Source organism: Pelodiscus sinensis, chromosome 3 (genome assembly GCF_049634645.1).
Source record: "Pelodiscus sinensis isolate JC-2024 chromosome 3, ASM4963464v1, whole genome shotgun sequence".
Taxonomy (NCBI): domain Eukaryota; kingdom Metazoa; phylum Chordata; order Testudines; family Trionychidae; genus Pelodiscus; species Pelodiscus sinensis.
Window position 1 is genome coordinate 180061545 of NC_134713.1, and position 16827 is coordinate 180078371.

A 16827-nucleotide genomic window follows, 5' to 3' on the forward strand; every position below is an offset into this window, starting at 1 on the left:
GGCTTTTGCCCAAACGGGAGCAGCACAGTATTTCCGCAAGAACACTGACAATCTTACATGAGATTGTCAGTGTTCTTGCGGAAATTCAAGCGGCCAGTGTAGACAGCTGGCAAGTTTTTCTGCAAAAAAACTTGCCAGTCTAGACACAGCCTGGTGAGTGTGAAAGGAGGGTCCTGTCCCTCTCACAAACAATGTCATCAACAGCTGGACGAGCAGAGCTGGGTTGCTCTGTTTCCCTCTGTGGCTGCCAATGAGGGCAGAGGGGTCTGCCCCCTGCTGTGAGCACCAACCCTTGCTAATTGCCCTTGCCACTTAGATGTTCTGGTCCCTTACCCTTTCCCCCTGGGTCATTTTGGGAGTGTGGCCCCACACATTGCCAGTGCTTCCAGATATCGTGGTATTTTCTCATACTGAGGACATCTCTCTGGAGAAAGTAACTTCAGTTACTAGGAAGATACAGGTAATAGTTATGAGGGATTTGATCATTAGACACAGTTGGGCATATGCCTATGAAGTAAGACAGGCACAACTGTAGGGACTCAATCTGTGGATGAGACAATGGGGTAAGGAGAAGGGGTTTAGATTTATTAGGAACTGGGAAAAATGAGGGAAGTGGTAACCTATATAGAAAGCATAGGCTTAACTAAACCAAAATAGAACCAGATTTCTAGCACTTAAAATGAAAAGGTTATAGAACAGTTTTAAGGGCTGGGGAAAAGCTAACAGGTGTGGAGTAGCATGTGGGTCAGACAGAGGCAAGGCTCTAGTAATGGAGATTCTATATGTTCAACTATGGTAAGGATGCAAGATAAAATAGGGGTAGGATCTGATGAAAAACAGTCCCATTCAATTATATCATGTAATGCCAAACATCTAAAAAGTGACCATTTTTAAGAGCTCAAATAAGCATAACAGCCATATTGGGTCAGACCAAAGGTCCATCTAACCCAGTATCCTGTCTTCTGACAGTGGCCAATGCCAGAGGCCCCAACAGAGGGAATGAACAGAACAGGCAGTAATCTTGGGAGCGGGATTCCTGAAACTGAGCCATTCTCTTTAGGTGACACATCTGAGGACCTGTCCCAGACTGAGGTGTCATTAAAGGTGGTTTTGGAATAAATTGATAAATTAAACAGTAATAACTCCACAGGACCACACAATATTTACCCAAAAGTTCTGAAGAACTCAAATGTGAAATTGCAGAACTAAGTAGGGCTTGTAACATATCGTTTAAATCAGCTTCTCTACCAAATGACTGGAAGATAGATAATGTAGTGCCAATCTTTAAAAAGGGCTTCAAAAATGATCCTGACAATTACATCCAGTAAACCTGACTTTTGTACCAAGCAAACTGGTTGAAACTATAGCAAAGAGCAGAATTGTTGGACACACTGATGAACATAATTTGTTGGGGACAAGTCAACATGGTTTTTGTAAAAGAAAATCCTGCCTCACCAACCTACTAGAATTTTTGAGGGGGAAGGTTTCAACAAGCCAGTGGGTATAATGTACTTAGATTTTTGGAAAGCCTCTGACACGATCCATCACCAAAAGCTCTTTAGCAAAGTAAGCTGTCATAAGATAAGAGGGAAGGGACTTCTCATGGATCAGTAACCAGTTAAAAGATATGAAACAAAGCATAGGAATAAATGGTCAGTCGTCAGACTAGAGAGAAGTAAATAGTGGCATCCCTAAGTGGTCTGTACTGGGACCTGTACTGTTAAACTTTACTCCCTTTTCCAGATGATTTTGTGAATAAACAGTGAGGTGGCAAAATCTGCAAATGATGCAAAACTACTTAAGTCGAAAACAAACTGGAAAATGCTATAGCTGAGGGGAGACAGTGGGGCTATGTCTGCACTCACGGCTTCTTGCACAAGAAATATGCAAATGAGGCTAAGTGGAATATTGCTGAGCCTCATTTGCATACCTAATGAGCTGCCATTTTTGCAGAAGAGGCTCTTGCACCAGAAGGAGCTGTCTACACTGCCCCTTCTTGCGCAAGAAAAACCCTCTTGTGCAATGCTGCTGTGCTGATTATTTTCAGGAATAACGGCATTGCGCAGGAGGGTTTTTCTTGCACAAGAAGGGGCAGTGTAGACAGCTCCTTCTGGCGCAAGAGCCTCTTCTGCAAAAATGGTGGCTCATTAGGTAGGCAAATGAGGCTTAGTGATATTCCACACTTAGCTTTATTTGCATATTTCTCGCACAAGAAGCCACAAGTGTAGACATAGCCTGGGGGAGTACCAGCCACATGACTGTCCCTTCCCATGTGACTCCTCCTAGCAGCATGTTTAGCCCCGTGCAGACCTGGGACAACCCCTTCCTCTGCCCCAGGTCCCACTCCTTCCCTACCCCTGCTTGACTTCTGCCCCCCCAATACTCCTCTCCTGAGCAACACAACCCAGGAGACTAGTAGAGGTCTAGTGCTGACAGCAGGGGTTGTTTCCCACACACTCAGCGGCAGTGTTGTGGTCCCACTCCCTCCCCCAAGCAACGTGGCTAGGAGACAGAGCAGCAAAGTGGTCTAGGGCTTTGTCACTCTTTCCCCCTGCTTCTGCTGATGAGTGTGGGGGGTGACCCCTGCTGTGGGCTCTAACCCCCCCCTCCCCACTAGTCTCCCAGACCACCCAGAGGCTGTGTTCTTGCCAGCTGCTGGCCCCTTGCCTGTTCTACCCACAGTGTTGAGAGGAGCAGTGCTCTCTTGTGCACCCCCATTCATTGCCCCTGGCTATATAGGGATCTTACAACTGTGTGACTGGGCAGTAAAATGGCAGACAAAATTCAATGTTGAAAAATGCAAAGTAATGTACATTAGAAAATATAATCTCAACTGTATATACCATCTAAATAGCATCTAAATTAGCTGTTGCCACTCAAGAGATCTTGGAGTCATTATGGATAGTTCTCTGAAAAAACCCATTCAGTATGTAGTGGCAGTCTCAGGTTTTGTGTAGTAATTTTTGTTGTCAAAAGGGGATTGTGCTGCAATGAAGTTTGAAAACAAGTGGTGTAACAGAATTAGTATTTTTTTAAAAATTGAGTGGAGAAACCCCACTTACTGTCTAGGCATCCACTTACTCATTTTTCAATACAGGCAGTCCCCGGGTTACGTACAAGATAGGGACTGTAGGTTTGTTCTTAAATTGAATCTGTATGTAAGTCGCAACTGGCATCAGCCACTGCTGAAACTGATCAGTTTCAACCGCGGCTGAATCTGGACGCCAGTTCTGACTTACATACAGATTCAACTTAAGAAACCCAGGCGTCCCCAAGTCAGCTGCTGCTGAAACTGATCAGCGGCTGATTCCAGGAAGCCTGGGGCAGAGCAACTCTGCCTCTGGCTTCCTGTAGTCAGCCGCTGGTCAGTTTCAGCAGCGGCTGACTTGGGGATGCCTGGGGCGGAGCAGCTGGGGTGCTTCTGGGTTGCTCCAGTAGCGTGGCTCCTTGGCACTACTGGAGAAACCCAGCAGCACCCCAGCTGCTCTGCCCCAGGCGTCCTGATTCAGCCGCTGCTGAAACTGACCAGCAGCGGCTGAATCAGGACGCCTGGGACAGAGCAGCTGGGGTGCTGCCGGGTTGGTCCGGAGTGGCACTGCAGGACCAACCCGGCAGCCCCCAGCTGCTCTACCCCAGGGGTAGGCAAGAAAAGCCTGGTCTGCTGGGTGGGGCACTAGCTGCCCTCCCCCCCAGCAGACCAGGGAGACGGGGGTGGCGGGACTGCCCAAGTCCTCCACGACTTTGCTCCGTCTCCCTGGTCTGCTGACCTGGGAGACGCGGAACAAAGCCGCAGAGCATGCGGGCAGCGGGACAGTCCAGGCGCGCCGCGGCTGTCCCACTGCTGGCGTGCTCCGAGGCTTTGCTCCCCATCTCCCTGGTCTGCAGGGAGACGGAGAGCAAAGCCTTGGAGCACGCCCGCAGTGGGACAGCCCAGGCGCGCTTGGGCTGTCCCCCTGCGGGCGTGCTCCGCGGCTTTGCTCCCCGTCTCCCTGGTCTGCAGGGAGACGGGGAGCAGCTTTTCTCGCCCCGGAGGACGGGGGCGGTGGACCGCGGCGCATCTGGGCGTCCCGCCGCTCCCGTCCTCCGGGGCGAGAAAAGCCCCGTTCGTAACTGCGGATCCGACATAAGTCGGATCCGCGTAACTCGGGGACTGCCTGTACTACTTTCCAGTTCACTTAGCACATTTGGGAATAAGCTTCTAACTAAATACTCACTGGGAATTGTTCCTGCCTAAACACGGCCATGTGTTTTCTCCTTGTCTCTTAATTATACCCTGAATTAAATGCCACCTCTATATGCTGGACTAAGCGTGTGTTTTTCTGTTGTGGAGTTTCCAGTTGATGTTGTCAAAAGCATTTTTACCCCCACTGATATCCAGTAGTCTAGTGCTTTCATCATTTACTCTCTTAGATGTCACTCATTTCTTCTGAAGGGTAAGATCTATCAGCTCTTTAAATAGAGTTTATTACTGTAATTTTTGTTCATAGTTTCTGTTCTAATATGGACCTAATTCTGTGTGTGTGGTGGGGAGGGAGAGAATGTGGGGGACTAACTGGACAAACTGAAAGCTATGGGAATTGCCTTTCTAAAAAGACTGCATGAATGGGAATTCATATGAGTATGCACCTTATAGCAAAAAAGCTGGCAACACATTCTCTGGCCTTCTTTAGCTGGCCACTTCTGGTGTAGTGATTTTCTTGAGGGTTTGTTTTTGGGAGGTAGTCACGGAGGAAAAGGAATTTAGTTAACCTGTCTAAAGAAAAACTTCCATTTGAAATGCCCATGTAGAACTTTGTCCATAAAATGTATGCAGCGTGCAGAGATCAGCTAATGTAAACGTTACCTACAACTTCATGCTATTGAAATGTATCGGCGACCGTAGTGACCAAGGTAAAAGTGGCCAAGAAAAAAGGGCTTGCACTAAGTGAAAACTTAAAAGGCGTATATAAAGGGTCTCCACGTGCCTCGTTTTCGTTTTAATACAGGGTCGAACACCTTCTTAATCGAATGCGTCGAACAGTTTAGCGAATAAACCATGACACCTAGGTCAAGCGGCGCGCGGTCGGTTTCCTCCTTCCACTGTGCAGCTGGGGGGGCTCGCCCAGCTCACCTGGCTCTGCACCCGCCGGGCTTGTTCCGCCCTCCGCGGGCTCGCGCGTAGAAGCGCTGCAGCCGCAGCACACGGCGGCCCCAGCGGCGCGAATGTCTCCGCTCTCGCTGCTCAACCCCCCGCAGCTTCCCACACGTGTGTGTGCGCGCGTGCGGGCGGGGGTCCTTCCACCCCCGCTGCGGGGCGGGCTAGCGGCGGCGGCAGCAGCAGGTTCAGCCGTGGAAAGCGACACGGAGGAGGGGGCTGCAGCCCCCGCGCCGGGGGGGAGAGGCGGGCGAGCGCGCGCGCGCCGCGTCAGGCGCATGTGACGGCTCCGCGGGTCTGGCCGGGGGCGGCTGCCGCAGTTTCCCTCTCGCTGGAGAGGCGTGTGGGAAGCACCGCGCCTCCCCTCCCCCCTCCCCCCGCCGCGCTGACGTCGTTCGCCGCCCACCCGGGCTCGCCCGGCGGTTTCGTTCCCCTCAGCGGCGGAGCGCGGCCGCTCGCAGAGCCGGGCCCCGCCGCTCTCGCCCTTGGCTTCCCGGGCCGTCCCACGGCGGCCTGGGCTTCCTTGAATTCAGGGTGTTTCCCGGCGCGGGAAATGCCCTGGCAGCGGCGCTGGGGAAGCCTGGCGGGGAAGAGAACCGGCTCCTGCCTCCGTTCCCGCCTCCCGCCAGGCGCCTGCCCAATGCTGGGAAGGGACTGGGGGGCGGTGCTGCCCCGCTGTGTCCTGTTGGAGTAGAGCCCAATTGCCCCCCACTGCCCCCGTGGGACATTCACCTGTGCGGGAGGGGAGCAGGGGCCCGTCTGCTGCCTTCCCCAGAGAAGGGTACAACCAGGGATGAAAGTACCTTAAAATCTTACTGGTACTCACTGTCCTATCACAACCCGGGTCTCAGTTCTTCCTGGTGAGGGGCACTCCCTCACTTTCACCTGTGGGTACAATGCCCCAAGGCTCTGGCCTCCCCTGGGCTGCCAGCTTTCTCCACAGTTTTCTCTGCAAGGGAGATCCAGTATTAACTATTTCCAGATGCTTCCCAGAGCCCCTTTGGTTCCAGGATTTCCTATGGAAGGACTGGCAGGGCAGAAGTGTGCCAGCCAGCGCAGAACCCTATGGCTGCGTCTAGACTGGCAAGTTTTTCAGCAAAAGCACTTGTCAGCTGTCTACACTGGCCGCTTGAATTTGCACAAGAACACTGACGATCTGATGTAAGATTGTCAGTGTTCTTCCGCAAATACTATGATGCTCCCGTTCGGGAAAAAGCCCTCTTGCGCAAATGTATTGGCGCAAGAGGGCCAGTATAGACAGCTCAGGACTGTTTTGCGTAAAAAAGCCCCGATGGAGAAAATGGCGATCGGGGCTTTCTTGCACAAAAAAAAAAGTGCTTTTGTGCAAAAGCATCCGTGCCGATCTAGACGCTCTTTTCCACAAATGCTTTTAATGGAAAAACTTTTCCCTTAAAAGCATTTGCGGAAAATCATGCCAGTCTAGACGTAGCCTATGTGGGAAAGCTCAGTCTAGTCAGGTGGTGTTTTACCAGGCCTTCTCCTACAGGTGCCTTTCTGTATGGTGTTTTGCACATCACACACACTGCACAACTATATTTAAAAGCATTATTAAGGTTGGAAAGTGAAGCTCTCTGAAATTCAGATGTTAGATTTGTGGATGTTTGGGCAACCAATAATGCTGCCTCCTTGTGCATATGCCTTATAGTGCAGTTTTTAATTATGTGATCACATACTAGTTTCTATGGGACCTTTTAGGGCATAGGAGGGTGCCCACTGAATGTGTACTTACACTATTTTTTCCTAAAGTCTCAGAGAGGTAGTCATGTTAGCCTGTAACTTTAAAAACAACAGGTAGTCCCCGTGACACTTTAGAAACTAACAAAACTACATAGAATCATGAGCTTTTCATCAGGTGAGTTGGAGTGGGAATAACAGAAACCAAGATGTATAATAGCAGAAGAAGTACCTGTCAATTGTAGGACCTGTGTTAATGAGGTTAAGTGGTCTGGATGTGTTCCATTCATAGCTTCTGATGTGAAAATAGAGATGTTAAACATAGGAGAAATTGGATTTGTAATGAACCAATCAGTTAATGTCTTTGTTCAAGCTCAGGGCAACTATCAAATTTGTAGATGAATTCCAGTTCTGCAGGTTAAAATATTCCCATATTGGTTTCTGTGTGTTACCATGTCTGATGGTTGATTTGTGTCCATTTATCCTTTGTTGTAGAAAGAGACTGTCTGGTCTGGCCAATATATGTGGCAGAGGGTCATTACCAGCATGCTATATTATATGAATGCTTCACAAACAATTTATTTCATAACTCTTCTGTACTTGGAAGGGTCATTGCCCTCAATTTACAGATGGGAAATGAGACACAGGCAACCTTAATTCTGGCAATTCCTAACTTTTGAGTGCTTGATTTAGCAACCTTAATGTACTTTTAGCATTACTTTGTGAGTAGTGTCCAGGGTTTTTAAAAAAGAGAAAAATGTCTATCATGTCTCGTACTGATACCTACATGGGTTATTAGCAGGCCTTTAGCACCACAGCAAGGACCTCTGCCACATTAAGATAAAGGAGTGACTGATAACAGTAATAGGTTGTCATACTCAGTGTGGACTGGCACCAGAGGAGTTTGAGATGCACAGTTTGTTAGTAGGGTTCATATATATTTTCTGATAGCAGAAGGATGGTGGAGCTTGGATTTTGTTCCAGGTTCTTGAAGGGAATTCAACTGAGTGGTCATAGACCCTTATTCTCTACCCCTCCCCTTTCCCTGAGCCTGCTTCTTATGCCCTGTCCCTCTCCCAGTCCTCTTACCCCACCTCCCTATTGCACTGTCCCTTTATCCCTCTTTCTATCCAAGATTCTTATTTAATTTCCATCTCCCAGCACCTGGGGGTTCCAGTTGAATGTTCCCTTCAAGGGTGAGGCTTACTGGTTAAGATTAAGTGCTGGGACCTATCCTCTTTCCCTTCATCTTTACGAACTATCCTCTTTCCCTTCATTTAGACTCATATTCCCAGTTCCTGTCTTCTTTACCCAAACATACCTATCTCTTGCCCCTCACATTTGAATCAGGTAGCTTCAAGCATCAGGCTACCTGTATGCAATCAGGGAAAGTGTCAAGAGCACAGGACAAACAGTCACTTCAAGTGCTGTCCCCTCATTTACTGAATGAGGCATAGTCATATGGAAGAAACAGTATGTGATCATGTGATTATTTATCAGACTCCATACACACAAGGGGACAAATGAGGGTAGCGTGGTTATTAATATTTAAGTGTTTGATTTTACATCATCATATTGTAATTTTAATATGGTTTTATGTATATAGTTCACAAGTTTTTTAAAAGAAAAGATTTGTGCTTTATCATATGCAAGAACCTTCCATTATTAGTGATCAGCACAGTTTGACTTGAGAGCTTCAGCACCACAGCAAGACAGATGTCTGTTACCTCAACAAAAGGAGAAACTATACTAGGTGATAGCAGATTTGGGCCTCTAAAGTAGGCAGGTCCATGATCATGGGGAGTCCAAAACCTGCTTCTTGTTTTTTTAATGTTCTCCTGAACAGAAACTGAAGATCTTTAATTGGATCAGTGGCAGTTATTTTCTATTGGTCACTACAAGCATTTTTACTCATATCTGGATGTCATGGTTTATGTGACAGAGTTGGTCTACACTGCAAAGGTATGTTGTCTTAACTACATTGCTGTGGCTGTGAAAAATTGTAAGCCCCATGAGGAATAATTAAGTCAATTTAAGCCCTAGTGTAGATATTGCTAAATCAATGAAACAATTCTGTTGACCCAGCTGCCACTTCCAGAGAGGTGGATGTACTAGTGTGATAAAGAGCCTCGTATATTTATGAAGTAATGTTTACAATATAACATTCTAGAAATGTTACTGTAATGATTCTAGTGTAGACATACCCTCATTTTTATAATACATTTTTCAGATGTTTCCCTCTCTCTACCTTTTTTCTGTGAAGATTAATTGATTAAAGTTTGTACAACTATGTAGTCTTCATTCAGAGCATTTACATGCAAGAACCCCTTCCATGTTATTCATGACTTGTAATAGACTGACAGCTGTGCAGTTTAAATTTCAATATAATAATAGTTGCTCACTGTAAATTGTGTAATTCCTAATGGGGGCTCGGCCTCACCTAGATGTGGGAGCCACAGGCGAAAAGCAAATTAATGTGATATGATATTCAGTTATGTTAATATATAGATGAGAAATAAGTAGCATATAACAGAGGGAAATCCTTGTGTCTCTTTCACAGCTAAATAAATCAATGGTGTAACATAGAATGGTAGGTAGTGTAAGTACAAAGCCTTTTGTAATTCAGGTTGGTTACTTAATATATGTGTGTGTGTGTGTGTGTGTGTATATATATATTATCTGTAAAGCTTTACATCCTATTTACCAAATGATATTGCTTTTGTATGGGTATATCTTACCACTATTTTTTTAATCCTGTTTCCTACTTTTACCCATTGTTAATTCAGAGGCAAGAAACTCATTAAAATAAGTGTTCAAATCTTATCCAGACATAGTATGCTGAGTTTAGAGCTGCTCTCATATCACTTTCCAGTAACAAAGAAAGGCTGAATTTCTGTTAGTTGGGCCTACCCCAGAAAGCTCAGATCTAGATACAAACACTCTCAAAATCCACAGGTGTTCAGAGTTGATTCATCATTAGTTTTGGCGCTTGCAATATAGGAGGACTTTGATTTATCTTTGACTACATTAAGAACTTAAAACATCCAATAGAAGAGCAAAGCTGTAAATTGAGGTCTTAAGTTTGGCACAGGGATGTTTAAAAAGCAGTTAATTAAGTAACTGTTAAAAATCTTAGTATTACATGCTGCAGGCTCTGTAGTATAAAGTCCCCCAGTAGTGGGGCTGGCAGCCAGTCCACATTGGGACTCAGCTGCTATGGGCTCTGCAGTCCCAAACAAAGAGATTTGCTGAATCGGGCAGTGTTCCCTCTAAACTGTGTGGCAGCACAGCTTAATCAGCCCCGCCCAGTCAGTCAGCTCCATGCAGATTAGAGTGAACACTGATCTGGGGATGTGCCCTGTCATCAATCTCCCAGCCCCTCCTGACTGCCAGCTGCTTCCAGCCTGCTCCTGGATGGGCTGCCCCTGAGTTTGGGGCAGCTGCTGCTACAGGGCTCTGGCACCAACCCCCCTGCCACCAGCTTAGATGGGGCTTCCCAGGACCAGATCTGTTCACAGATGTTTTACAAATATCAAGTCTTACAAAACCCACAAGAACAGGGATCCTGCTTAGTCATCGCCCCTCCCCCCTGCTGTGCTCCTGGCCTTGTTGCAAGACCTCCCTATTCCTGGGCTTTGTGGTCCAGAAACATCCATGGTCCAGTAGGATGAGAGTCCCAGTTTAGGGAGGTACAACTTGTATAAGCTTTATACTTCAAAGCATGAAGCGCTGGGTGGCAGCCAGCTCCCCTTAATGTATCCTAACTGTTTCAATAACTGATAAACTTGATTAAACAGTTACACTGTTGCATCCCTAGTTTAACAGTTGGCTACAGATTCATAGTGCCAACATTTGCCAGTAATTAACTAAGGATTGAATTGCTTTTTGTTCTTCCAAGCCCTAAGATACAACCACATTTGTTCCAATCCGTGAGACAGAAACCAACAAAGAAAGCAACAGAACACCACTAGCCATTATCTACAACTCCTAGCTAAAACCTCTCCTACAAACTATCAAGGATCTACAATCTGTCATACATAAGGATCCCTTGCTCTCACAGACATGGGACAGCAGAACTGTCTTTGCTTACAGACAGTCTCCCCAACCTGAGGCACATACTTACCACCAGCTTCATACCTCACAATAGAAACACTAATCTAGGAATCTAACCCTGCCATAAACCCCATTGCCAACTCTGTCCACACATCTACTCTAGTAACACCATCATAAGACCTAACCCCATCAGCTATACCATCAAAGGCTCCTTCATGTGTACATCTACAATTGTGATATATGTGCCAACTCTGTCATGTACATCAGACAAACCAGACTGTCTCTATGCAAAAGAGTAAATGGACACAAATCAGACATTAAGAATGGCAACATGCAAAAGCCAGAGTGGGAGCACTTTAACCTGCCAGGCCACACAGTTTTGGACTTGCCAATTTCCATTCTCAGACCGAAAAACTTCAAAAACGGACTGCAGAGAGAAACTGCTGAGCTGGCATTGATATGCAAATTTGACGCTCAAGCCAATGTCTAATTTACATGGAATGGTTCTCCCATTACAATAGGTAATTTCCTATTCAGGTACTCTCATCTCATCACTATTGGAGATTAGTCACATCCATTCTGATTTAATTAGCACTGTTGTCACACTCCTAGCTCTATCCTTTCTCCCCCCCCCCCCCCTCTTTCTGTCTGTCTTTTTCTCTTCAGCATTTGAGGAAGTGAATTGTAGCTCATGAAAGCTTATGCTCTAATACCCTAATAAATTTGTTAGTCTTTAAAGTGTCACCAGACTCCTTTCTCTTTTGGGTATTTGAGAGAGTAAATTTAGTTCTCTTCATCATCCGTGCTCTTTTTCTTAGCAGAGATTTTCCATGGAAAAACTGAAATTCTTCTGCCAATGAGAATTCATAGAAGTGAACATAACTGATGATTGCACGGTTCTGAAATCTTCAGTTGGAATGCCAGGTCAGGATATCAGACAAATATTGCTAATAATTGCATTTTTCTCTAAAGAGCTCTGTGTTTTACACAGATGTTTTACAAATATTAAGTCTTACAAAACCCACAAGAACAGGTATTATTATCCCCACTTTCATAGTGAGGAAACTGAGACACAAAGAAGTTAAATGACATATTCAAGATCACATGGCAAAACTGACAGCATCAGGAACAGAAGCAGATTTCCTGATTGTTTTGTACTTTAATTATAATATGATCCTTCCTCTTTAATGTCAGTATGTCCACATAAGCAGTGGGGATTTTTAACAGAGCAGAAAAGGACCCAGATCAGCTCCTTGTTTATTGCTATGTCTTTGCTACAGCATGATTAATAATAGCAGCAAAAACGAACATCACCTTGGAAATAACATTTCTTAGTTAACTGCTCACTCTATGTCAGTGTATGAGCTCTCACATTTTGGTTTTGGTCTATTTTACGGGGGTCGTGAGGAGGTGAAAAGGGAGTTGGAAGAGGAAGTAATTCTCAAAAATAAGAGATGGTGTATCTTTTTTAATAGTGAAACTTTTTCCTAAGAAACCACCCAAGACTATCAAAGAAATTGATTGTAATGGTGCCCATTTAAACAAAGGTTGAACAAAATGGTACTAAGCACTTCAGGGGATATTTAAAATGACCTTTTAAAAAGGGAGGTAGCTGTAGGTTGTGCCCTTAGTAAAGGGAGGGAGAGGGAGGAAGAGAGAAGGTGTATCCCATAAGCCCGTTCCTATTAATGGAAAAATTCCCCTTGACTTTAGTGGAAACAATCTGCATCAATTTAGGAAAGGGGAAATAAGTACTGAGTCATATGAATATGTAAAGTAATAACTTATTTGATGATGATTACATCTAGTCATTGGTATTCGTCTGTTTTACTACATATAGATGAGTAGAGTATTTTCATTATTAGAACCTCATTCAAAAAGTTTTGTGTTCATCCTCACACAAAGCTTTCATTAACTTGAATGGATGTTTTGCTTGCAAAAGGAGAGCAAGATTTAGCCCTTAATTTTTTCCTTAAGTGTACTGCATTTAATAAATGTTTCAATACATGGCTTTAAATATGAACAGATGTCTTCTTATCACTAAATTATACATGGATTCGTGAAATCTGTTTTAGGGACTGTTAACAATAAGTTGCTTAATGGATAAGATCTTTTATCCAGAAGTATGCTCAGATCCTCAGCTGATGCAGGATCCACCATGAAATGAGTCAAGGCAGTCTGGTGTTGAAAGCCACAGAAACTGTGCTGGATATTGCTTTCTAGCTTTACTCTTCCTGGATTTAGATATGTTTAAACTATAACCGCAATTTACGAGGATACCAAATTGCAGTAATAAAGAACATCACTAGATATGCTCTCTCAGAAGATTTGGTTAGAAAAAAGCCAATGGCTATTATATGGATTGGGCACTTGAGACAGAAGGATATTGCAGGAGAAGGAATAACTGTTGAAGGATCATGAAGTGAGAGGAGGGACTGGATAGAAGTTAGTGGGGAAGGCCATGAGGACAGAGAAAGGAAATGTGGCCTAGAAATTAGAAGATGAACTTCATGACATTATCCAACACTAATCCTTAGACCAGTGGTCCCCAGACTGTGGAACAAACCCTCCTGGGGAGCATGTGAGAATGTGGAGGGGGAACCCAGTGGTACTCAGGCCAGCCTCCACATGGGATAAAGAGCACCACTCAGCCCTGTTCTAACCACAAGTCCAGCTCCACCTCACCTCCTGCTCTAGCCCAGCTTTGTCCTGATTCCCTCCTCCACCCCCACTCTAGGTCAGCTCTACCTCTAGCCCCAGCTCTTGTCTAGCCCTAGTTCTGCCCCTGCTCCGCTGTCAACCCAAGCTTCTCTGCTGAGTCCTCCATGCAGTAATGAAGAGGGTGAGCCCAGATTCCATTACTGGTAAGAGAGGGCATGAAAAGAAAAATATGGGCACCATTGCCTTAGACTAAATGTAATATTACTAGGTAATAGTCTGACAAAGTGACTATTGCAATTAGTACTAATAAAAGAAAAAGTTTTTATACTATACATAAAAACACACATCTAGGAGAAATTGTTTCTATTACTAAACTAAAGATAACTTACCCCGACTGTTTTTCTGTTCTGCTTCTATCCTGTCTAGGCACCTTGTTCTACCCTCCTCAGTCAGGAAGAGCTCAGTAATAGTCTAGATACTAGATGACATAAGTGGTTACCTAATAAGAAATCTTGATTTTTACAATTATCTAAGGAAGCACACTTTATTTAATGAGCTCTTAAATATACTCTTTAATTTTTTCCCCTAGGTCTGTTCTACACTAGGGCTATGTCTACACTGCAGGCTTCTTGCACAGGAACTTTTTGCTCAAGAGTTCTTGCACAAGAGCGCGTCCACACTGCCATGTGCATTTGCGCAAGAGCATCCATGTCAGTGTGGATGCTCTCTTGCACAAGAAAGCTGTGATGGCCATTTTAGCCATAGGGGTTTCTTGCGCAAGAAACCCCTGTTCCCGTCCACACTAGCCTTTTTGTGCAAAAGAGCTTATTCCTCATGGGAAGTGGAATAACTCTTGTGCAAAAAGCCCTCTCTTCTGATGATCTACTGTAAACTTGCTTGCACAAGAATGGGCTTGTAGTGTGGATGCTCTGCAATTTTTTCCTCAAGAAGCCTGCAGTGTAGACATGGCCTAGGAGTATAGATTGTAATTAACTTCCTAAGATTGATTTTTTCTAAACAGAGAGTTCACATTATGAAGGCTGTTTCTTCGACTTTAAGAGACGTTGAAGTCGATTTCAATACTCCTGCTTTCCATGAGCAGTAACACAAAATTTGACGTGGCATGGTCAAATTCACACTTGTGTACACTCAGCATAGAGAAAGTCAAGGTTCTTGGCCTGCAGGAGGGATCCCACAGTGCTCCGGTCCGACCACTCTAGCCAGAACTTCCACCTGAACTGGTCTCCAAGTGAACAGGAAAAGTCCCAGGAAAGTTTGAAATTCATTTCCTGTGTGGCAGGCAGGAAGCACACATGGCCGTGACTTCCAAGAATTCAAGTTTTGTGGGCACCAGTTCCCAGAGGCATAAAAGAACACCAGCATGGAGTGTGCAGGAGATCTTGGATTTGAGAAATGGGGAGAGAAATCCATTCTCTCTGAACTCCAAAACAGCAAAAGAAATGCCAATATCTACACTATGAGAGCACAGTTCTTGGTGTGTAAAAGATACTCCAGGGACTCCCAACAGTGCTGAGTTAAAATAAAGTAGCTGCAGTCCTACCACAAGACAAAGGAGGCAAATGGATGGTCTGGTGCATCGCCGCAAACATGCCGTTTTTACAACCAGCTGCATGCAAATCTAGGGAGGGACCCGAACAGCTTCCCAAGTTAGACTGTGGAGTCTGCCCAAAACACTCAAGGCAGCAGCATGGAGGACATTGTGATGGTGGATGGGGAGGAGAAGGAGGAAGAAATTGGCCAGCTGGCGAGCAACAAGAGCCATGACCTTTCCATCGCTTTGGAGCCAATACCGTACGTTCCCCACTTGAGTTCTGGCTCCTATTTCCTCTAGCATGTGAAACTTTAGTGCTTATCTTCTCACACTACAAGCTGAAGCTGTTGCAATGGAAAGTTCTGACTAACAGGTGCCTGGTCTCATCTCCATTGACTAATTAGTTCAGGGGTGGGGTACCTTTTTTGGATCAGGAGCCACTGACACACAGAAAAATTGGTTGGGGGGCCACACACAAGTGAGAAGGAAAAAAACCCCAAACCACAAATCCTCACTGACATGACCCATGACTGAGGAAGAAGACATCCCCCACATTCCCCTCGCACACCAGAGCCTAGTAGGGCCCAGGATAGTAGATTTCGTGTTCTCCAGCCCTGCAGGAAGGTGACGAGGGGGGCTGTCTCACCAGCATGGGAAGGTGCCCTGAGACTTGGAGGCTGGATCCAGCCCCCAGGTCTTAGGTTCCCCATCCCTGAATTAGCTCAAGTCCGTCTCCCAACGGTCCTGGCAACAGCCCTGAGTCTCCATGCTTCTTAGGCATCAATCATTTCCCTAGGTGTAGTTAATTTTCACTGCATATGGCTCTAAGGATTCCTTTCAAAGAGTCAGTTCTAGGACTTGGATGAGCAGGGCAATCATTTTGGGGTGAGGGCACTAACTTCCAGGAAGCATTGATACTGTTGTCACTCTTAAAAAAAACCAAGAAGTTTTTTTGTTCTGCTGATTCTGTTCTGCTGATTTGGCAGTTTGAGGGGAGGATGGGCCTTTAATCAAGCTGCTTTGATTCCAGCTTTCCGGGCACTACCATCACCACCCATCTGGGTCTTGCCTATTCCGGGCACTACCATCACCACCCATCTGGGTCTTGCCTAATAAATCCCTATGTTTGTTGGCCTGCTTTTTTCCTCTCTCTGTCTCTTGTGGTGGTGGGTATTCCCCTTTCTTTTACTTCTTGTACTCAACTTGCTTAAATAATGCAGTGATAATTTGTCCCCCCTCTGTCTTCTCTTTTTCCACTTTCATAAGCTAACTATGCAGATCTTCATTTTTGCCTGACTACATCCCTCACAGAAAAAAGATACAGTTCACTTCCTCTCTCACTCAACTTGCTGCTTATTGTCCTCAAAGAGTCAAACCCTAGGCTGTGTAACAGCTGCTATCATTACATGCAGAGAGTACCATCCTTTATTTTAGAAAGTTGGCTTCAGAACTACAGGGGATAAAATGGATTGTAGGAAGCTCCAGCTTATGACACACTCACGACTGTGTTCTGTAAGGTTTAAATAAAAATAACTAAGTGTTTCATACCAACTCTGAATAATTGAATTTGATCAATATTTTAGTGAGAAAAAGGTGTGTCCACACTTCCCCAAGTAACTGCAGATAAATCTCTGGTTACCAAAGTTAAGCTATAGACACTCTATCCCCTTTAGTACTGTTGTGTTCTTGGTTACCAATAGGGGTGGGATGCATCTTCTCAGAGTGAATAGAT

General features: G+C 45.3%; 1 protein-coding gene across 1 annotated transcript in view; it reads left to right on the forward strand.

Annotated features, from left to right (window-relative positions):
* Positions 1-6349: 6349 nt before the first annotated feature.
* REL (REL proto-oncogene, NF-kB subunit) overlaps positions 6350-16827 on the forward strand; it is a 59466-nt gene continuing 48988 nt past the window's right edge. The window contains exons 1-2 of the mRNA XM_025184195.2: positions 6350-8791; positions 11704-11806. The gene's annotated coding sequence lies outside the window, so the exon portion shown is untranslated. The remainder of the gene's footprint in view (positions 8792-11703; positions 11807-16827) is intronic.